This window comes from Emydura macquarii, unplaced genomic scaffold (assembly GCF_026122565.2).
Source record: "Emydura macquarii macquarii isolate MOO-44397 ecotype Brisbane River unplaced genomic scaffold, CSIRO-AGI_Emac_v2 contig_1253, whole genome shotgun sequence".
In the NCBI taxonomy this organism is placed as follows: Eukaryota; Metazoa; Chordata; order Testudines; family Chelidae; genus Emydura; species Emydura macquarii.
The window spans coordinates 79726262-79750804 of NW_027131390.1; the positions used below are offsets into that span (position 1 = coordinate 79726262).

Below are 24543 nucleotides of genomic sequence, written 5' to 3' on the forward strand. Positions count from 1 at the left end.
TACAGAGGACCAGGATGAGGCCTATGCTCAAACCTCTCAAAAATAGGTATGAAATGGGATTTATGTGGTGCATTGGCTGTGTGTTGACTCTGTGCACAGAGATGAATTTCACCCCACACGAATGTATATTACACAGCTACTGACTGGATGCAGACTACTTTAATGTAATGAGCTGTCATAAAGGAGAAAAAAATATGTATATAAAACTAAGATTCCAGGGTTAATGCAATGAAAAGATTGTTAAATAAATAAATTAATTCAATGGTCAGGCAATTTCAAAAAGTCATGGTACTCCAGTTAATTCAGCTATGCTGCACATCTAGCATACTTCATAGCACTAATGTTCACAGAGGTACGTTCAAGTTTACATTTAGCAAGGGAAGCAGGAATAGAAAATATTATAAACAGTATACACAACAGAGCCAGGTTAATGTTTCACTCAAAATGATAACTTTTGGAATTTTGCTTTAAGCTCATCCTTAATCTTATATTAATACTAGTGTTTGCACTTAATCTCCCTGGTCCTTGCAAAATTAAAATACAAGAAAATGAGCTGCTAAATGAACTGTTAATGGGCACATTCTAAACTGAGGTTCCATTAAACTGCGGAGGCTTTTACTGATGTGTCTTTATATCAACTTGTTTAACAGATATGTCCTCAGTTGGGGCAGCATATACTTCCTTAATTGACAGTTACTCATTCCCCTGAACGCTATGTAAAAGGGCCACAGAAATGTAAAGGGGGCGGGCAGGATTCCCCCTGCACAGCTTTTGCAGAGACAGCCAGAGGGAGCATGTCACGGGCAGTGCCATCTCACATAGTTCTGTGGAGAATCTGGGCCGTGCTGAGGCCCATAGGTAGCCCCAGGAAGGTGCTGTAACTTGGGACCCAAATGCTGTTGGAGTCATTCCAGGAGCCTCTCTAGCCATGTTAGTCTCACTTCTCTGGGCTTTGAGTTTTGTTTGGGCTCTGAGTTAAATGGCGTGAAAGACCCATTCTGCAATTGGGGCTATGCGCCAACACGCTGGCTTTCTGTCTGCTTGGGGTCCCGAAAGTGGCACAAAGTAACTGGATGATGTGCCAAGGATCTGGCCTATGTTGCTTTGTCTGTGTTTTTCTAACCCCCCGCCCTCATCCTAAAGGTCCTGGCCTCTTGAAAGAACCATCAGCCAGCTGGTGAAATTTACTTAGGGGCTGGCTGACTGCATGATCATTTCATGGACCATCTTCCATCAGATGGGTCATATGTTGCCACCCAGTCCTCCATCCCCGCACCTGAGGGAATCCCCATCCCCCACCTTACCCAGGAAGTTAGGAATGCAGGTTCCCCACAACTGCTTTCAGGGATGCTCCTAAACCTGTTGTGCTGCTGCATGAAAGGCAAAAGAGGAACACCAACCTTTTCCCTTCCCTTTAAAAGAAGCCAACACTCCACGTGGGTGCACCTCCCTGACTCCCCAGCAAAAATTGTCCCTGACACACTCCTGCCCCACACCAATGACATCAGTACAACTTGTCTTCTTGCTTTGAATTAACTCCCCCAGTCCTGAAAAGAGTGAAGATCCACCCATGGTGATCCTACACCACTTTCAGGATCAGGGAGATGGGAATGTAACTAACCAGGGACAACCATGCCCTACCTCCTCCAGAGCTGGGGAGGCAGGCGAGGTGTCTGCCTTCCCACTGGCATGGAAGAAGATAAACTTCCTCTTATGGTCCTATGTTCCCCAGCCCTGGAAGCAGGAATGAAGATATTCCTTGTGGAATCCCTCCTGTCATGGTGAATGTGGGTACTGGTGGGGATTGTGCATGTGGTGTGTGTGTGTGTGAGAGAGAGATGGTTTGTGTGAATAGGAGAAAGAAATAGATATGTGTGGGTATATGAAAGACAGAGAGAATGTTTTATGTGAGAGATTGCTAGGGATAGAATTGAGTGTGTGTGTGTGTGTGAGTGTTAGGCATGTATGACAGAGAAACGGAGAATGGTGTATGTCTTAGAGGGCCTAATTTGTGTTGTTTGTCCACTTTAGGCCTAAAAAGGCTATCAAGCCATCCTAAGAACCCCCTGGCAGATTCCTCTGATGTAAGGGGAGTCCCCAGAAGCTATGGAGTTGGTGTAGCTGCTTCTGTGCCATTCCACTGCAGCTGCTGGGGATATGCTAGAGAAAGGAGGTGTGGCTGGAGTGTCCCTATCCCTCACTTGTTTCTAACTGTCAGAATGTCTCCTAGAAGGTTTTGATAGCTTGGCTCAAGTTAAGACAACTCCTGAAGCCCGATCTACACTAGAAAATTAGGTCGGTTTAACTATCTTGGCAATAAGTGTGAAAAATCCACACCCCTGAGTGGTGTTGCGAAGTCAATGTAAGTCCCTGTATGGACAGCATTAGCTTGATGGATGAATTCTTCAACTGAGCCTCTTGGGGAGGTTGATTAATTATACTGCTAGGATAACCCCTCGTGCTGGCATAGTTAGTGTCCACACTGAAGTGCTATAGCAGCGCAGCTGCAGCATTTTAAGTGTAGACAAGCCCTGAGACCGCTCTAACATTATAGAGGGGAAATGTGAAGCTGGCAGAATGCCTTGAGAGTCTTACTTCATCCATCTGCTGAGTGGAGTTTGGGCACAGGGATGAATTTGGCAGGAGAGAGGAGAATTAGAATTCTTAGTCTTTTTATAGCACTTTACATCTTCAAAATGCTATACAAACATTGACTAATAAATCTTCACACCATCCATCTGGATAGGTATCACCATTTAATAGCTGAGGAAACAGACAGAGAAGTGAAGTGACTGGCCCAGGCTGTATACTGAGTCAGTGGCAGAGCTAGGTTTAGAACTAGAGGACCGTCTGCCTTCCCAGCCTGTGCTTATTCTTCCACAGCTGTGGATGTGTGTGAGAGAGAGATCTCTTGGGTTGGGGGCTGAGAGAAGAGTGTGCCTGTTTGTGTGTTTGGAGGAATTGGCCCTAAAGACCGGGGGAAGAAAGGCTGAAAAATCACAGCTGACATGCAGAGGGGGAGGCCAGGCCCCAGAGGGTCAGCACGAGGGGGCTGGGTGGAATAAGCCGAACATTTTTATTTAAAAACAGTTTTTTTTTCCCATTCTTTCTCCCAAGCGCATGCTGGGCACTGCCCTGGGGCCCCCTGAGCTCCTTTGCCCACTGGGCCTTTCCCCTTCAATCGTCTCCCGCCCTCTCTCACACTTGGGTCAGGCGGCCACGCCGCTTGTCATGCCAACACACCGTACTGAGCAGAGTGTGCCTGGCGGGGGGGAGACACTGCTCCACCGCTGCTGCTGCGCTGCGAGGGGCTGGAGACACCGCTGCTGCTCGGGGAAGGGGGAGGGGAGCTCGGGAGACAGACGCTGCTGCTGCCGCTGCTGCTGGGGGAAGGGGTGGGCCATGGAGACACGGCTGCTGCTGACCGTGGGGGACCGGGGCTGAGCCGGGCTCCAGGAAGATTGCTGCGGCCGGAGGCGGGGCGGGGGCTATGGAAGTGGGGATCCCAACTCATTTCGTTCCCGCTGCCACAGAGGCGAGGGAGTGAGAGCGCCCGGGCGGCTTTGCCATGACCTCCCGGCCACCTCCAGCCCGTGTGCGCGCGTTCCCCTGCCGCAAGCCGCCGGCAGCAGCCCCTGCCATGTAACATGACCTGTGCCGCCGCCGCCGCCGCCACGGCCCTGTGCGGCGCAGCCATTGAGCGCTCCCTGCCCATGAATCTCCTGCCTGTCTCCCCCTCGTCGCCCCTTTGAAAACTGATCTTTGGCTCTTAGTGTGAAAGTGATTTGAATTTGGCTCGGCGGCGCTCTGCGCAGGCGTCCAGCTGCTGGCATGCTGGCTCCTTGCAAAGCAGCTGTTTTGGGTTTGAAATTCCAACATGGCAGAGGCTGCAGTCAGTCTTCCCTTCAAAAACTTGGAATGATTTCAAATCATAGGCACCTTCACTTAACCCGAGCCCCCATTCATCAGCAAACACGTCGGATCGATGCTACTCTAACCTATCGGGTTCTTGTACCAAACCTGCAGGTAAGACGATCCCTTTGCATTTTCCCTACGAGCATTTAAAACATTTATTTAATCTTAAAGCTATCCAAGACAGCCATGTATTTTTTTTAATCGCCTACTCGTGCCTTAAGTATTCATTCTAATTTGCAATCGCTGTAATATAGTAAATATTTCCAGACTGCTTTCCTAATTGTAGTCTGGAAAGTACAGATATACAATTGCAGTGCATGGTTTTTTTTTTTCTCCTTGATCATTGCCAACAATAGTAGGGAGATTAAGAGTTCGCGATTGCAAGATCCCTCCCCACCTCCCTCCTTTAATTTGATTTATTTTTAAGTTGTATGAAAATAATAAAGTGTAGGTAACGTGGGATTACGCTTTCCCTGGGAACTAACTTCTAAGTAAATAAGTGCAAATAAGAATCGTGTAGAACAAAAGTTGGGGTTAAATCGCAGTATTTTAGCTGGGGGGACATGACTATGTCAGAGGAGCTGTTGCAGTAAAATGTAAGCACATCATCTTGGAGGGGGTACTGCGTGGTGGGCGTATTGTTGGCTTGGAACGGAGAGAAAGATGTATAATTTAATGGTATATACAATCCACTGATCCTATTACTATCCTCCCTGGAGCTCTTGTTAGTTTCAATGGGAGTGAGTGAAATTGACATGGACTTGCATTCCTGGTCATGTGCTTTTTTTCCTTTCTTTCTTCTCTTGTGATCTGAGATCCCCTTTTTGTTGATGTTGCTTTCCCACTTAATTATATGCATGTAGGTTAAATGAATACCTGACGAAAGGGCCCACGTTTCAAGGCAGTGACATTTGATAGCTGAGAGGAAAAGTGGCTTTAATGAAAAGCAACCTTTGGAATTCCTGCTTGTGAAAAATCCAATTCAGCTTTTTGTGCTGCCAGCAAGAAATGATCAGTAGCACCAGTGTTTATGGTATGTCCGTTTTGGGATCTACTTCCTTTGCATCTTACTAGCAAAGACAAATTTAAATAGCATGATAAAGCACTGAGGAATTTGCATGTGAATATGACTAGCAATAAATACCTAATGTTTAATGGTACATCTTCAACTGTATAAATAAGCATTTTTTTCTCTTGCTATCATTTGTTTATCATTTCTGCTTTGATTTTAGAATTAGTTTTGTCCATTGTATCGATCTCAGTTGTAAACCTAAAGTTGCATGTTACTAGCAGTGCACTATATACACCACCGAACTCAAATAGTATGTAAATTAGTAAAACTCAGTGACTGGAGAAGGGAAAAACGCTTAGTAACGAATATTATACGTCTCTCCCTCTATGCACACACACAGAGCTAAAATACAGTGTTTTTCTATTTCAAACTAATGATATTATTGACTGTTTCTCTGAACTCCAGCTGATCTCCCCCTTTCTTCCCCCACTTTTGGCGTAATCCGTTCCTGCAGGTTTTAGCTGATGATGGGGGAGGAAATGTTTTGCATGTAAACAAAACAAAAATACAGTTGTGATCGATTGTTTATTGTCGTTGATAAGCAGGATATTTTATGCTAGTTTACATGGCTGTCATTGCTTTATTGTTAACGTGTAACAGAATGAAATAATCAGGCGCTCAAATTGACTTCATTTTTTTAAAACCGCTCACTCTCAACCCCCCTGCAACCCTCTCTCCCTCCTCTCCCCCCCCCCCCCCAAAAAAAAAAAAAAAAAAAAAAAAAAAAAAAAAAGTCAGATAAAATGGAGCATGGGGGATTTCAACAGACCTTGTTGCGGTTCAGTATGTACTCTTCCAGATATGCAGTTCAGAATATAGAACTAGCAACAGAAACAGCTATTAATCTGTTTTGTCCAAGCAAAAGGGGGAGGGGGAAGATATGCTGACTTTTAATAGCATGTGGTAGTAACAAATAAGGTTAGAGAGAACACTGGGGCATGGGGGAATCTGGAGTGTGTGGTTGATGATCTCTGGTAATAACACATCTGAATGAAAGAAAGGAATTGAGAGAGCAGTTGCACAATGTACACTCCTATTTTGGTGCTGTAGGTGACATCTATATCTATATATATAAATATATATCCTAGACTGCTATATGGAGGTGATCTGATTTGAATTTTGCATTTGGAACTTGTTGACTTTAAAGTGATCAATAAGGCGACTGTTTATTTCAGATGTACCTAATTTGCCCTGAGAAATGTTTTGAGGGGAGAGGGCCACAGCTTTTTTTTTTTTTTTTTTCCTAGAGCTGTTGGAGTGAATGTGATTGCCAGATGGGAGATTTCCCTCTGTGATGTTAAAGCTGTAATATATATTCAGAACAGATTGGACTGCTGCTTGTGATGAGGAGGATATTACATTTATAAATTTTAAATCGGGAATCGGACAGTATGCTGAGAGCTGAAATTGGATGGTGCGGACAGGTGGATATTTCAATGTGATTCCCGGATAATAGTAGTAATAATAATAATATCAGAAATATGCAATAAACATGGTAGTGCTAGGCAGTTATGAATATTTATGGAATATAGGTACATATTTTTAAATGTGCTCTGTTCCCTAGAAAATCTTAGCTAGTTTGTGTGTTGTTTTTGGTAGTTTGTTTTTAAAGCCCACTCTTAAAAAAGAAATGAAATATCAGTTACACATCTGAAGAAAAGTTTTTTGATACAATTATTGTTGCCAGCAAATGCACCTCCTTTCTAGTTTTTGTTTTGCCCAATTATGTGGCCTCACTGTCTTGACACAGCCACAAACCTGAAAGGCTGGAAAGTGGGAACTAGTCACACTCGAGCAGCTCTGCTGTTGCAAATTAAAAGTGTTTTGTGGTCAGGAAATGAAAACTACAATGTCTCTTTTGAACAAGTCGTTTATCAAGAGAAACATCTATCAAGCAGCGACTTGTCACATTGATCCTCTAAAAGTTAGATCCGAGGTGGAAACTGCTTTGATGTTTTTTTATCCTAAATTTATGAAACTGAAAAAGCTAAAGAGACTAGGACCGATATAAATTTAAAAATCACTTCTCTCTGGGTGTGACTAAACCAAGATGTTGTTACTACTGTGGTACAGAACTGAGAAAATAAGAATGTATCAGATATTCTTCCTATTTTTTCCATAATAAAACTTTCACTTTGAATGTTTGGCACATGTATTTGTGTTAATACTTCTAAGATCCTTTCTGTACATTCCTACATTTTATCAGGCATGCTTTCTTGCTCAGTAGTGCATGAGTTGCTTTCAAACTGAAAGATCTTTTCCTTGTTGCCATTGTGGTGCTGTTTCTAGAGTTTAGATGGAAAAAGCAAATCCCAGTTTTCTGCCCTCATTTCAGTCTTGTGTTTCTCATGCTATATTTGTCATCCTCCTCACATCTCCTATAATGTAAAGCTTCTCCTATTGCCAAAGTGTTTATGGCAAGTAAAATGGCATTTGGGTGACAGAACTTGCAAAATATTACAGGTCCCCTTAAGTTTATTTTCACCTTTTCATCTTCTTTCCATTGACTTTTTTTGTCATGTGAGCCACATTTTCATTCTCACTGAAGCAGAGTATTTTTATTTGAAACCTCAATAACTGTACATTCAAAGCACCTATCCAGTTTATTTTTAGTGATTTGAAGAAACTGTACATCAACTAACTTTTTATTTCAACTTTTTTCTTTACTTCATTATGCATGAAGTTCTACAGATTATCAAGGAAGTTCTTACATATATATTTTAAAGATATCCTTAGTTTTGGTTAAAGTAGGAGTGAAGTCTTCCTTAAAATAGGGCACTTTGACCCTCTCTCTCTCTCTCTCTCTCTTCTCCCCCTCCCCCCCTTCAATAAGTGAGACTAATGCTGCTTATGGCTGCTTGATATTCCATATAGCTCCATCTGCAAATAGGCAGCTAACAGAAGCGTGGTGGGAGTTTTGGTGAGTGTTCTACTTGCTAATTAATCATGTTTGAAATGAAGGAATAATAGCATGGTAATAAAGCCTCATTGTTGTTTGATGTTTGTAACAGGATGTGACTCCTACACAAACCTGGTGGGTTTTTTCCCCCCCAACAAGATACCTACAGTACAGGATCCAGTTGTTTATATTATCCATTGGAACATCTGTGGAAATACAGGGATATCTGCTGTTTAGTAGCATAGAAGGATTTTATTATTAATAATTTGATCACAAAATTGTCAGTGAAAAAGACCAGCTTTAATCACTAGTTGTTTATTTTTAAAGACTTTTACTTTTGAACTGAGTTAGAAGTGTTTTCCTATTGTTTTTCCTGTAGAACTAATATAGATGTAGAACTAATATAGCATTTTTTTAATACCAATCAGTAAAAAATGGAACTTCACGAACTCTTCCGCAACTACTTGCTCATGTTACGTATACAGTGTAAAAAAATTAATGAAGGAAGTATTCCTGCATAGATTATACAGTTGTGCCCCCACAACATTTTAAGATTTGTACTGTAATAACAATGAGATTGTTGTCTGTGGTTTGTATGTGGGTTTCATTAGCAGTTGCATACAGCTGCAATCCTCTTCTATTGGTGTTGTTCATCTTTTAATTATTAATACTACAATTATTGAATTTTTCACCATGTGCAGTTTCAGGTGGCAAAGCTTGAACTTCAAAATCTGACTTTCCAATTTAGGACTATTTTATGGTGCATGAAAATAGTTAAAGATCCGGTTTTGACGACATGTCTTATGTGTGTTTTTTAAAAGAGAGTCTCTAGATGAAAATCATTCTGAATGCTTGCTGTCAATAAGTTAAACACATGTATGCATACAAAAAGTGCCAGATGTAATGACTGATCTTTTGCAGTCTTAATCATCAATTAATCAGCTAATCTGCTTGTTAGGAGTGGCTTTAGTGGTACAAAATCAGCATGAGAGCTGTGTATGTGAAATACTTGTATGTTGTTTTTAACATGCTGGTTTCATCTAGCATTTTCAAATCTAATAATAGAAATATATTTGGCTCTTTGCCCTCAATCAATATATCCCTTAAGAGAACAAACTTCACATAATACTTTCATAAAGTGCCAGATTTATTACTATGGAGCTGATAAATTTAATTACTGGAATTTTACATTGATTTATTGATTTTTTATGATTGGAGGAAATTGTTCTGCACATATTTGTGAGGTATTGAAGTATACTGTTGATCAAGAGCACTTGATTAATCAGCAGTCATTGATAAGCAAAAGGCATAAAGATATAACACTACAAGAATCTGAAATAAATTAACTCAAAGTCCTATTTATTATTGAGAAAGTACATGAGAAACAAAATAATATGATAGTGAAAATTCGACCAAATTTGAACTCAAATTGTGGCTATTGAACCAGATTCTTGGTTTGTATAGATTGGCATCAAAGAAGATCTGGCCCAGTGGATTATTTTAAAAAATAAAAATAGCAATTTTTGGCCTATTGGAAGCTCTTTTTAAAATCTGTTATATCAAAGTGTCTGATCCAAAATGAACAGTACAATTATAAAGGTAATTTTAAGAGCTGTAAATTCAGGATTGCATATCCCTGATATTGTTTCAGAGTATGACACTCTTGCTGCTAGAGATGGTATCCTTTAAGTGAAACATTAGCTTCCTTATGGGAAAGATCACTTTGGGGAATTTAGGATGGGAATAAGCCTGGAATTTCCTCTAAATAAAAAATAAAAAGTCCCAATAAATAGAGCTAGGTGAAGGAATGTCTTTCAAGTTGAAAATCATTACTAGAGTATTTGATTCCATTTCTAAATGGCATCTGACCTTTTACCCTATGTTAAGGTTTTGTGAGTGAGACATTTAAGCACAAAAATATCTGTTGCTTCAAAATTCTTTCAAGCATTCATTTCTGTACATTCTCTCTCTCTCTAAATCCCAAAACATCACAAACATCTTCCTCACTTTAAACTCTACTCCTTAAAGGACAGTGACTAAAACAGAAGAACAGAAAAAAATCCAGCTGCAATATGCTACATTCATAAGTTCTACAGATACAAAGTCTGATCCTTCAAGGTGCACTAAACACCTACTGAGAGACCAAAGGAGATTTAGGACTCTCCGCTTTTTAAAAGAGGTTGCTCAGCACCTTGCACGATCTGCACATTAAAGAGAGTGTGCGTACTGTGTTTCCTAGAAGATCTATATTTGTAGTAACTTACTAACTATAATTCTGCCTTAATTCTATGACATGTAAATACTTGTTGATGTTAGTAAGACTCACATTTTGACCATTGAGGATAGTACTGAAAGGAGGTACAGTTGGCTGATCTGGGATAGCACAGACTCCAGAAATTGGGAGGAAATTAGACTTGACATTTCCAGTTTTAGCAATATGAGGAGTTTCGGAAAGTAATAACCTGAAGAAAGCATCATTGATTAACATTACACACAGTTGAGTTACCGTGATGAGAATTTGGATTTTTTTCTGGTTTTTATACAGAATTATGTTGTTACAATGTAATAATATGAAAACGACAATATATGTTTGTTCATATAGTACTACTCACTGTAATTGTCAATCTACCAAAACAACACTAAACAATTTTTAATCAGATCACTAACATTTCTTACTATGCTTTTTAGTGTTTCTGTAATAGGAAGACAAAAATAATTTTTTCCTTTGTTTAAATACAGGAATAAAACGTAATGATATTTCAGTTTAAAATTCTTTACATATAGGGGAAAAAAAATCTAATCTCCATCTCAGCTATATTTAAAAATAATATAGCTAGAAATTCGTGTCATACCAATTGCTTATGAATATTCTTTTTAAAAATAATGTTTTTAAGTACATAATCCCAAAGCCCATATTAATACATTACTGAATTAGAGTTTCTGATATTATTAAATTCTGTGAATGTGAGTACAGTTTTTGTGTGCTTTAAGATACAGTACAGCTAATACTAGCACTGTCTAAATCTAATTTATTACAATATCAAATTGTTACTGTGAAAAAGATCCTAACCAGATTATTTCGGTATAGCAGCAAATTTTTGGCTGTCGAGGTTCATTTGCCTCTCTACTTGTAATTATGTGTTGCAAGTTTTTATAACCCTTAAATATACCCTTTCATATTCTATTTTAAACATGTAATCAAGCCTCATATGGTCTATTTTAAAACAAGTGGTTTATTTAGGTTTCATATGCTTGTTCCACGTACATACCCTGCATCACAAGGCATATATCTCCACTGCATCCAACAGTTTTTGTGCAATATATTTAAATGTACTCACGTGCAAGCTGCTTATAGTTTGGTGATGACAAATGGGTTTCAGTAACGTGTATGTTGTTTGCTTTCATACTCTAGCAGTGAGAACATGCACTCAATGGAACCTGGTAATAAGATAGTTGGTTGTTACAGAACTATGCAGTGTTTGAATGGATTATGTTCTAGTACAGATTGTATTTAAACGTTTGTTTTTATCTTCTGTTTGATAAATATCTAGGAATAAATTTGACAGTCATTTGTAACTTCTAATTATAATGGAAGTTGAAAATATATATATTCGAGGGGTGGGGAGGAGGAGTGGCGTTGAGGGATAGATTGCGTCAGTATTCCCAGCAATATCTGCAAACTGTCACCTAAAGTTGCTTCTTCCTTGTGTATTTTGAAGTGTCAGATGAATTGTTGTGCCCCCCTTTAACATATCGTAAATAACTTTATCATTTCCCTTCTAAGCAAGTTTATCTTCTCAGCTTGTCTCCTGTATCCCAGAATGTAAGCAAATGGGTGTCATTAATGAATGACAGAAGGGTTTATGCAATTCATTTTAATTCTTAATTAATCAAGCAAGGAGAGCCGTTTATTTCTACATTGACATTTGTGCACAATACAGATTATGTTAAAATAAGTATATTTCAGCTTATAGATCTGGGGGGGAGGAGATGACTCCAACAATTGTTTTATATTGCTGAGTGACAACAGACGGTGTGAGGGCAGAAGAAGAAGGTTATACGCAAAAATAATCCATCTCTTACAGTAGTATCCGTATTGACGTTTTGACTATTGTGAACTGATAGCACTGTTGTATAAATGTGTGTGACAGCTATGCTTATGGAGGAAAAGTAACTGTTATACACAGGAAAATTTAACCCTTCAGTGTGTCGTATTAAAAGTGTGAACTTTAGTTTGTTAGGCTACTGTCATCACACATTCTAAGTTGCCCTATCCCCTCCTCACTAACCTAATTACTTCAGCCTCCTTTGTTGACATGTAGAAAGCAACATTTAGTCTAGGCTGGGAAAACAAAGTTTGCAGGTATTGACTGATATAAGAGATCACATTGTCATAGCTAAAACAGATTTAAAAATAAAACACTGTATCCTTTTCAAGTCAAAACTGAGACACACTGGAAGGTCCAGCAAGGATGTTTCTGAAGACACCTTGAACATGCACCATTTATTTTCAAAAGAGGTATCTCCCATCATTCATGGATGGCTCCATCATGAAGAGACTTATCAAAAGAGCTTATAGAAGTAACTATTCTTTTATGTCCTCCAATACTCAGACACTTACAAGATTTTCTGAAAAGGAAAAGAATCAATCCTATCTGAACCCCTTGTTGCTGGCCTTTTGTGGACCACATATTGGATACAGAATTGTACAAATAAATTCTTGATCTATTTGGGCTAATATATGAATACATTCTATTTCCATTGATTATTCACATATAGGAATCTAAAAAGAAATGGCTTAATGTTGCTGTATAAATCAGCACAGTTGGGATCTTGTATATACTCTAGAAGGTAAATAAATATAGATCAGGTCTAGTTATTCCTATGAAATTAGCTAACAAACATGTTTTCATTATTATTTAAAAATGTATGTAGAGTTTGTGCAGGAATTTTTAATTTACATGATTGCCTTATGTACATAATTCGTTAAGACAGAAATTCAAAATTAAATGAGTGCACTGTATCCTTCACAAATGCAGAATCAGATTAACATTTCTTTAAACATGAGAAAATTATAGAAAATGAATGAACTGCATTTCTCAGTAATTCAATGAGAAAATCATAAGTTTTGAACTTGCAAGACAAATACTTTGAATATGGGAACAGACTATAAACAACTTACTAATTATGCAGTTGAAAATAAACTTAACAATGACCTTTCTATAATATTATAAAATCTGCTTTTGTGTATTTATCACTGTTAATGCAGCACTGAAGAAAAATATACATATATACCCTCACACACTTGAAATTAATGTAAAAAATGTATAGGTATTCTGTCTTAAAGCTACCAACTAAGTAATTGTTACTTACTTACTTACTTACTTACTGTACAGAAGTTTGTTTATAAATCTTACTTCAGTATTTTAATAAAGGAAAGTAATAAATATATTTTGGAAACTGGATGTAACAATATGTTTTCATCCTTGATTTTGTTTTGTTAACAACACTGTTTTGTTTTTTTTAACACTTCACAACACCATGTCACACAGTGGTTTGTCATAGGTGTAAAATGTACAAGTTTTTTTCAGTCTTCGCTTTCACAACTTCAGCAGTAATGCTAATTTAGCTAGCACTATAATGCTGGTGTTCAGATATTTTTTCTGACCATTTTGAGATTAACACACAGAGCATTGTTGTTTGTATAAAATCTTCAAAATGCTGAGCATCTGTAAATCCCACTGGCTTCAGCTGTAGGTACTCAGCACCTTTCAGGATTTGGCCTTTGGTATGTCTGATGATCAGAAATCTGTCAATAACACTGCCATGTCACAGACAAATTTTAATATACAGTTGACTTTTTTAATTGGGATTGAATAGCAAATTGAATTGACAAACTTTTGATTTAGGTAATCTAGATCAAATATATCTAATGCAAATTATGCGGGGATATATGTTTATAGATATGTTTTAGCAACTGGAACCTTAATTAATGTTGGCTTATATGGTTTGCACTATTAGCACAAGATAAAGGGGTTATAGTATGATATCTCTTCTGATCACTGGAGAATTTCATTTATATCATGTAGAATAATGGTAAATTTCAAAACCTGACTTAAGTAAAGGGAAAATAGTGTCAACTGAGTCCTTCATGCAGGTAAGTAGCAGAATATATATTTCTCAAGGCACATCAGCTCTTTAAATTAGTTATAGTAAAACTATTGCTATGGGTAACTCTGGTTAAAAATAGTCTTATTTGTAGTGACCTTCCTGTCTTGTTTTGATTAGGTGCGGTTTGATTCTTCCCTCCCCCTCACTAAACATGGAGTCCTCTGAGTTTCATGGAATGTTATCTGATGTTAACTTAAATCTTAGGAAGTACAGTTTGGGCTTCTAATTTTGGGTGCCTGATTATCAGACATGCTAAGTTCCTGCAGCTTCCACTGATTTAATTTGGAGTTGGCAGTGTGCAATGCTCCTAGAAACCAAGTCTTGGATGCCTCAAGCATCCCAAAATCAGTAGTCACTTGAAAAGTTTTTAGCTTTATTTACACTTTTGATTGATAAGATGTGCCTATCTTGACGTGCCAGGAAATGCCATTGACGCAAATGAAGTTTTCTCAGTGGAACTGAGAGGAAAATTTGATTTCTAGTTTTTGGGACGTAAAGAGCAAGGCTATAAGAGCAGAACTCAAATGCCCTTGTTGTTAGATGTATTTACAGTGAGTGTTTAAAGCTGACTGTAATTTTGGATGAGTGCTTTGGTTTGTAAACTTAAACATTGCAGCTAGTTAGCAAAACGTTAAAAAGATGATATTCTAATTGCAGGAACTTTCCCTGGTTTTACCTCTTCCTTTTTGAACAATGATGGGCATTGTGCTCCTTAATGGTGCATAACTACTACAGAGATAGATGGCCTAAAATAATGAGTTTCTAATAATAATCAGAAGTGTTAAGTTAGATTGAATTGGTTTCTGTATTGAAATCTTGTAGCTGTGAGAATGTAAACCTAGAATCTTGACACACATCTGCAAGAAGTGAGCTGTTTCCAAGCTCTTTACAGGCTATTACACAATAGTTTGTGTGTATTTAAATCCATGTCTCCCCCCACTCCTGTTTTAAAGACTTTAAGGTGTGATTCCTTCATTAGTCTATTTAGTTGTTGTACTTACAGATAATAGCATCTAGTGATAATGAAATATTTTTTAAATCACAACCAAATAATTAGCTATGCCGTTACACTGAAAAGATTGGATCTCCTCAAGTGACTTCATGCCCTACTCTTTCTTTTCTTTTAAATCTAGCGTTGTGTGGTTTTTTTATTTTTATTATTTTTTTTTTCCAACACTGAAGAGGTTGATTAATAAAAGTAGCATTCAACTGTGAGCAGCACTTTTTTTTTTTTAAAAATGCTAACCGGCGTTTTAAAGAGTTGTCACTTTCTCTCAAGTTAAAAATGAACTTGTTTTTTGTATGTGCACTGGATCAGCTCGAGTGGCACAAGGAAGGGAACAAAATAGTTCAAGCCATGATATAGATTTACAGACATTTTAAATTAAAACAAAACACCCCAAAACCCTTTGGGGTGTGAATGACAAAGCTTGCTTGTATGTGCCCAATTCCTCTGGGCCTCCATTTGCAATACCATTATTTAAGCCTGGCTGATGTCGAGCAATCTTTGGAAAATGAGAGTTCTCTGTTTCTTTCAAAGCAATTTTGTTACCCCCTCCACCCCATTGTGAAAGCCTTTTATATTTGAAATATAATAAACACAGGAAAAGTATGCTGTGTATCTAAAGGCCAATCCATTCTCATAGACCTCACTACCGACACTTATGTAACACTCAGTCTTTTGACTAAGATCAAGTGTAGTATCCATTTAATATCTGTTATATCCTCTGTCAGGTGAACTATGTGCTGTAATGACAGAGGGGATAGACTCTCTGATCTAATAAATCATTTCCATCTCTAACTAAGATTAGTTTTTTTCTGTAAGATCATAAACTGATTAGAAACTGTCAACCACTTAAAAACATCCTCATTGGATGCTAAGCTTTCTGAATATAAAAGCGGTTGTATTTGTGATAGGGTAACTATATAATGAGTAGCTCGGAGTTAAACTGCAAAGACATTACAAATTTTAGTTTTCACTGCAGTTACTTACTGCTGGAACATAGAACCACTGAATATTGTTCTGTACCATTGACTTAACTATCTTATTGTTAGTTCAACGGAGGCTGTCCTTTTATTATCATCAGAAAGACTGGATTTTGGAACAGAGATTGGGATACAGTATGGAAGTTTTGAGCTGGTACTTGTCACTAGAAAGAATTAAGAAGTTGATAAGCCACATTTCTGAAGGGGGCTTAAGGGGATGGCCACTGGTATATGCCTTTGCATGGAATTTGCAAGAAGCTCTTTTCTTGCTCACTTTACAAAAAGGTACAAGGTATTCTGCTAATCAGAGGAAGGGAAGGAAAGAAATGAAACAAAAAGAGAGCATGAGAAAGAAAAGCAAAGGGGAAAAATAAAGCCCAAACAAATAAAGCCCATCTCAGTGACTGTGCTCCATACTTAGATTTAATTAGAAGACAACTGCACTGGAAAACTGTTCATTTAGTAATAGTTAACGACTGATTTCTCCCCTTCCCCCCCCCCCTCGCAACCCCCCCCCCCCCCCCGGCCAATCAGAACAGATTATACGCTTTGTATAATGGTAATTTCCCCAGGAAAATCAAGTATGGTAGGTATGGTAGTATTATAAGGTTTTCATTAATGATGTTAATATATCATTTAACTATCCCTTTAAAGGTGAAAATAACTATATTCTTTCTTTTGCACTTATGTGGTAATAGTTTTTTTTTAAATATCAATGAATATTAAACTAAAGTGTTTTGTGAATATTTTTATGCAAAATACTATAAGATAACTGGATAGCCATTAATGTATTTGTTACCTAGCAGAAAGTTGCTGGAAGAAATCAAACGTATATGCACATTTTGCTTAGGATGACTGCTGTCAAGAAGCATTTCTTTTATGTTGTAGTATAATTTGCTTTTTTAAGGTGTTTTGGATGGTTACATGAAGAAGTTCAGGCAAACAAGTTTTATTTCATGAGAAGCTGACTAGGATCCACTTGCTGTCAATAGTAAGATAATAAGAATAAAAATCATGTACCATTTAAGAAAATAAATCAATCCCTCTGTCTACATTATCTATGTCCTGAGTTCTACCCAAAGAGGTGCATGTGGGCTTAAGTTATTAAGAACGCTATGGGCTATGTCCTCAACTGGTAGAAGAACAGAATAACTCCATAAAAACCCTCTCTATATAGTAGGGCAAAATTTGGCCCCAAAGTTACCTTCAAAATATTTCTGCACACTTACTTCTATATAACTATATGTGTGGATATCAATATTTTTGTGGGTACTTTAAATATATTTATAATTAGAATCTTAACTAAGTCACTGTTAAACTGCAGGAGACTTATTCTCTTCCTCCCTCTCCCGCCCCTGCCTGCCCCCCCCCCCCCCTGCTTTTTTTTTTTTTTTTAAAGTACATCTGTGGCAGGTACATTTGAAATCCAGATGATCTGTATCTTTTTAGGCACTCTGCCCGAACACCTATGTTCTGATTAAATAATGGATTTTTAATTTTTGCCTTCCTGTACTATGTATATTTATAGCAGCAGGAACCCTTTATAGGTTTTGTTTGCAGTATTAAATATTTAAGATGTCTGAGAATATGTATCTTAAAGAAGAGTGCTCATTGTTCATGGATTCAATGCATGTAGCTGCCTCTGCATTTTTCAAAATGTCTGAAAGTGAATTAGGCAGACATCCAGCCTCTAGAGGGCATTCCAATGCTTCAGCAGCCTAACTCCGTCTAGCCTTCGAGTGAATGCAGCTCTGCACAATGATAATGAGCTTTAGAAAGTTACATTTTTTTGTTTTAAGTATAAGATTTGTGTACCTGTTCACATAATATAACAGTGGTCTAAGAAGAAATGGATGTGCAGTGGTCACAGTTATTAAAAAGAACCATTTACCATTACTTATACTTAAAATAAGAAATACCATATTTTGGAGTCAAATATCCTGCCATGGTAATTTTATTTGTTTACTTATATTGTAAGTGATGACCTTTATAAGGTCAAAGAATTAAATAAACTGTAGTGAATGAGCAATTGATATAAGCACTTCACTGACTTAACAGTTAATGGATGTCTCTTAACCCAGTGGGACTGGCCATGTAAGTAAGTAGTCCCTGCTAGTACAAGTTGCAGAATAAAGCCTCTGGTATTTGAGATTTTAGTACAAAATAATTAAGAAGTCTAGGTAATAAACAGTTCATCTGGGATTAAATCCAGTAGCTCTCCTGTGTCCTACATTCAGTTGCTTTACCCAGTTGGTCTCTGTGGATGCCCCATGCTGTTTTCTTTCTTGTATCTATCATTAGTGCTATAGCAAGTGACCTTATAGAATTTAAGGGAAATCAGAATTGATAAAATGTTCAATCAATTATTATTAGTTGGGATCATGGTTCTCCACTCTCACACCAGGGTTATGGTGGTGTGGTTCCATTGAAATCAGTGGAGATACTCTGCCATAAAATTAGTGTAGAAGAGAGGAGAATCAGGCCAATATTTCTTTCAGATTTTCCTTCAAACTTCGAGGTGTCAGCAAAAAAAACAAAACAAAAAAACCAAGAACAAAGATTCTTGGCTGTAGCATCATGAAATAACCATTCTCCTTCCTCCCCCCTTCTTCCCCCTCACCCCCCCCCAAAAGCCCATGTTTGATCCTTACATACATAATGTCACCAACAATCTTTACTAAACACTTACTAGTTTTTTCCAATTGCGGCACTTTAGTGCTGAAACACTTCTAGATGTTATCTTGGCAATTCATATTGAAATTCAGTTTGAGTATGCAAACTCTGTGTAGGAGAAAAATATCTACAGTTGTTGATGATTGAACCTAGGTCCTCCAGGTTATCACACAGATAAGTGTGTTACTACAGACAAATTTTGCTTAGTTAATTGCATGAATACATCACATCTTTACAGCTTTACATTTGAAGCTGGATGGATAATCTCAACAATAAGGAAGCATAACGTAGTTCTAGACAGCATAATAAAGAATGAGGGAGAATCTAAGAATGGAAGCAAAAGCTTAGGGGAGTACTTTGGTTCATTTTGTAGGTCACCTAAACTATAGTCAAGAGACCTACGTTTAATCCTTGGCTCTTTCTGTCTTTCTGAAAAGCACTATTAAAAAAAAAATTCAAATGCAGCCTTCATAGGTGAAGGAAACCAAGGTCTGTCAGACAGATAGCTATGCGAGTCAACAATTGACAACATGTAGGATTCACTAGCGAATTCCTAGTTTGATATGCAAAGTGTTCTTTCCCCTTGCTGCATAATGTGAATGGATGGTCAACAGTGTAAGGATAACACTAGCTGCATGAGAAAGCAGAAGCATTTTATTAAGACAGAGCCCAATCCCAAAAAGTGCTGGGTCATATTTTTACATCTTAATGATCCATGGACAAGCATAGCTAACTTACTGGAGAAATAATGGTGGCTCTGCAGCATGATTCATCTGATGCTTTTTCCCCTAAGGGTTGAGAAAGTCACTAGTGTGTCACTTTAACCTCTGCAAAAGCTCAGAAACCCAGCTTGGTTTTTAGTGCAGTAGTGCATGTTGGGGCTGTGCAATAGGCTGCATGACATAGAAACTTCAATAACATGAAAAAGTGTAGCACTTAGAGGACTGCATTTTTAACCCTTTTCCATATCTAATCCATATGGCTTTTATGGATACTATATGAAGAGGTAGTAATGGTGTGAGAGAGTGCTGGAAATGTAGTTAGGGTATTTATTTATTTTAAATGGATGTAGAAAATATAAAGTCTTTTTATGTTGAAGATCTTGTGCTCTGTAAATAGTTATGTTTACAATCACAGAATATCACCCAGCAACACAATCTAGTAAAGAAGAAATTAAATGTAGCCTAGCAGCCACTAAATACCATGAGAGCAGCCATATCCCCATCCCGCTCCACCTGAAAACCAGTACCCTCAACCTTTCTCAGCAGCCCTGTAAAAGAGATGACTTTTACAATATGTCCTGAAAGGTGACAGATTTGGGCTGAGCGAGTTCCAGAGCTGGAGAAGTTCTTGTGGCAAATACCATATCTATTGTCCCTTCCCTTTTAGAGCAAAGGGGTGGGGAGGGTCAAGCCTGGTTGAAGAGGTCTGTGTATAGTGGTAGCTTGGGTTTACCCTGATCTTGTCAATTATTCTGGCTGTATCAACCTCACAACGGATGTGTGGAGGAGTGATGTTGCTTAACACAGGGAGTCACTGTACTGGTGTGGGTCAAGTCATCCCAATTACTATGCACATTGTTGAGTGTAGCTGTGTATCAACCAACTTGTTGTAAGATAAATGGAGCCAGGCCTGGAGCTCAGTATTCTGCTGCAGAGAAACAGAGAGCTAAACCGGAAGATCAGAGAGTTTGAGCATTTGCTCTTGATGAAGTGCCGGCCAATTTGCTTAGAAAGTTGTTACCTTAGCCGCAGATCTCCTTGGTTCGTTAAGATATGTGAGAGATCTATCTAGGGTTACTCTAAGGTCTACATTACAGAGTTTTGTCGACAAAAGTCAGCTTTTGTTGACAAAACAGTGGATGTGTACATACTACAATGCTCCTCCCTCCGACACTCTTGCTTTGCTGACAAAATAAAACCACCTTGATGCGAGACATAGAACTTTTTGCGGCAAAGATCAACAAAGTGTCAGTTAGACACTGTGCTTGGTTATGTCAATGTAAATGGCCTCCAGGAGGTGTCCCACAATGCCCATCCTGACTGCTCTGGTCAGCAGTTTGAACTCCGCTGCCCTGCAGCCAGGTACACAGGTATCCTCCCCTTCCCCTTTAAAGGTCTGGGAATTTTTGAAATTCCGCTTCCTGCTTAGTTGGCGTGGAGAGCTCACATCACATCTTCCCAGCTGACCATGGCAGCTCCATGGTCCAAACTCTCTCCTGCTTGGAACACACCAGAGCTGTTAGATCCGCTGGGTCTGTGGGGAGAGGAGGCTGTGCATTCCCATCTCCACTCCAGCCATAGGAACTTCGATACCTATGGACGGATTTCTTGAGGCCTTTTAGAGAAGGGCTACGAACTGTACATGCATCAGTGCCATGCAACCATCAAGGAGCTGAGGCAGGCGTACCAGAAGGCTAGGGAGTCAAACCATTGCTCTGGTGCTATGCTGAAGACCTGACGCTTCTATACCATATGTGGCGGTGATCCAATCTCCACCAGCAAGAGCCCCGTGGATACTTTGGTGGGGTTGGAAACAGCAGACAGCGAACTCGACCCTGAGAATGAAGTTGTGGATGAGGAGGTCGTGTTGGAGGACGAGATAGAACAGGTGACAGGGTCATCCAGTGCCATAAGGAGCCAGAATCTTTTCTCTACCCCGGAGGGTTCGAGCCAGTTCCAGCCCTCCATATCTGGTGCGCAGGAGAGGGACCTCTGGTAAGTGATCTTTTTGATTAGATGCTGCTCGATTATATGAAATAGAGCTGTCTTTTGCTTTGTTATATTCTACAAATGTATGAAACGATAAAAATGCACAAGAGTAGCTGTGTTTACATGTTTCACGTTCCCCTGTGCAGCTAAGCAGTGCAGTGGGAAAGTGTGTTAATGCACACCAAGATTTCATGGGAATCCTCTAGAGAGATCTCTAAGAAACTTTCCTGAAGGTACTCGCCAATCCTCTGTCAATCCTCAGCTCTTGGCAGAACTGCTTTGTTTCTTCCCCCATTGTAGGAAACTTTCCCATACCAATTGGCAATCGCTTATGCAGGGACCGAAGTGGCACACAGGTAAGCAGCATAGGGACCTGGTCTGAAGCCACTTGCATGGAGGAAATGCACCCTAGCATCCCTACTCACTGTCAGGAGTGAGATATCGGCTTCTATAACCTCCACCTGTGGAAAATTATAGCAGAATTTGCAGTTTTGTCCCTAATTGCCTGCAGTGATCCCCATAGACACCCACCAAGACCCTTTTCCCTATCTTGAGTGCATCCCCCCGCCCTGTGCTGAACTCATCATGTTTAGGGTGTTTGCTGAGCTGTGTGCTTGCCAAGGGACTGTGGGAAAGAGGTGTATTTTGCTGTAATGATTCAAAGCTGTGAGTGCACTAATAATCATGCTGTTGTTTATTGTTTCTTGTGCTTCTGCAGATGTGGCCTTCAGGGATACCTTCTCCCCTCTCGCCAAGTGCCTCCTCCTGACAAGGAAGTGACCGAGGAGGAGCAAGGAGGAAATGTTTCAGGAGGTTCTCCAATCCTCAGAGGCAGAAAAACAAGAACACAGCACATGGAGACAGATTGTAAATGAAAAGCAGAAATTAGATAGGCAGGAGAGGAGGGAGAACCAGGAGTGAATTTTAGCAGGACTAGAGCAGATGATAAAAGCCATGGAGGAGTACACGGAGCTGAATTTATTCATGTTGTCCCCCTTCCCTCCCCGATACAGAACTGCCTGCCATGCCCTCCCCAAACTCCTCACTTCCAACCTCCCAGCCCATCTCAGTACCCTGTTCACTCCACCCTTTCAGACAGCTTCCAAAATAATAGCTGGACTTACACACAGTCCACACTGCCCTTCACTGTTTTCTCCCTTCCCAACCAATGTTTTGTGGTGTTAATTATTATTTAATAAAAACATACTCTCTGAAAGATAAGCAATCTTTATTTATCTCCTACACACGGCTGAAACTGTTTGCTGCTGAAATTGATGCACTGTGGCAACTGAATCATTTGCAGAGTACAAATCATGGTCAGGAATCATCCACATTTTTATGCAAGGTGGCAAGTAAACAAAGTGGCACAGTGCTGTATAGAAAGGCACCTTACTGATGCCCATTGTCAAAATGGTACCTCAAGGCCTCCCTGATTCTAATAGCTCTCTGTTGTGCCGCTCTAATAGTCCTGATATCTGGTTACTCAAAGTCAGATGCCAAGTGATCTGCCTCCACCCTCCTCAGGGTGGAAACTTTTCACCCTTAGCCTCACAAATATTATGGAGCGCACAGCAAGCAGCTATGACCATGGGAATATTTTCCTTTTTTAGATCTAACCTGCCATAAAGCACCCACGTGCTTTTAATCTGCCAAACGCATATTCTACAGTCATTCAGCACCTGCTTAGCTTGTTATTGAAGCACTCCTTGCTGCTGTCCATGTTGCCCGTATAAGGTTTCATGAGCCATGGGAGTAAAGGGTATGCTGGGTCCTCCAGGATCACTATGGGCATTTCAACATCCCCCATTGGAATCTTCTGATCTGGAAAGAAAGTTCCTGCTTGCAGCTTTCTGTACAGGCCAATGTTCCTGAAGATGCGTGCGTCATGCACCTTCCATGACCACCCTGTGTTGATATCCGTGAAATGCTTATGGTGATCCACAAGTGCCTGCAATACCATAGAGAAGTACCCCTTTCTATTGATATACTCCATTGCAAGATGGTCCAGGGCCAAAATTGGGATATGTGTGCCATCTATCACCCCGCTGCAGTTAGGGAAAACCATCCACTATTTCATGCACATTTCCAAGAGTCCAATACTTCGTAGCAGAATGTGATTAATGGCCCTGCACACTTATGGTAACGCAGCCCCAGTGACAAACTTCCTGACTCTAAACTGATTTGCAACAGTCCGATAGCAGTCTGGAGTTTGCCAGCGTCCACACAGTGATTGTCACACACTTTTCCACTGAGAGGGCAGCTTTCATTTTGGTGTCCTTGCACAATAGTGCTGAGGTGAGCGCCACACACAGTTCCAGGAAGGTAGCTTTCCACCTCTAAAAATTCTGCAGCCACTGCTCATCATCCCAGATCTGCATAATGATGCAATCCCACTACTCAGTGCTTGTTTCTTGCACCCCAAAGCAATGGTCCACCGTGTGCAGCTGCTCCGTGAATGCCTAAAGTAATCTGGCATTGTTTCTTTCCATCGCACACAGCAGGTCAGGGACCTTGGATTCTTGTTTCGTTTGGGAGCTCATGATATACTGCTTGACTATTGGCGATGTGTTCAAAACAATGACCACAACAGTGGAGAACGGTGCAGGGATCCATCCTTTCAGACAGAGATGGCAGTTGCACAGTAAACAGGGCTGTTGAAAAATACCACAAAATGCAGTTGGAAATCCCTGGAATGAATGGATGGAAAAAAACTGCATCATGGCACATTGACCCTGCACCCATGATGCACTGCGATCCACTCCACCTTCCCACAATTTCTAGTGACAAGGTGGCGAGTTGCACAATGGGATAGCTACCCACAGTGTGCTGGTCTCATTGTTGATGCTAGCGCATCAACTGTGGATGCCCTCCACCAACAGAAGGAGCGCTGTGTGAACAGGCACAAGCCATGTAATTATGGTGCTTTGTGAGTGTTGGTGTAACTTACGTCGACAAAACTCTGTAGTGTCGACAAGGCTTCAGCTAGACAGGGTGGGATTCATGTTTCAAGCGATGTCTATTGAGAAAGATATTCTAGTCTTAGGCTACTCTTGTGTTGTAATGATGGAACACACTTGAAACTGTCTTGATCACACTGGATTGTAATTGAAACCAAC

General features: G+C 39.6%; 1 long non-coding RNA gene across 1 annotated transcript; it reads left to right on the plus strand.

The window, feature by feature from the left end:
• The first annotated feature begins 2968 nt into the window (after positions 1-2968).
• Positions 2969-22632, plus strand: LOC137154181 (uncharacterized). The gene is made up of 4 exons (XR_010920128.1): positions 2969-4026; positions 4779-4948; positions 21728-21783; positions 22146-22632. It is a non-coding gene; the product is annotated as an uncharacterized lncRNA (long non-coding RNA).
• The last annotated feature ends 1911 nt before the right edge of the window (positions 22633-24543 follow it).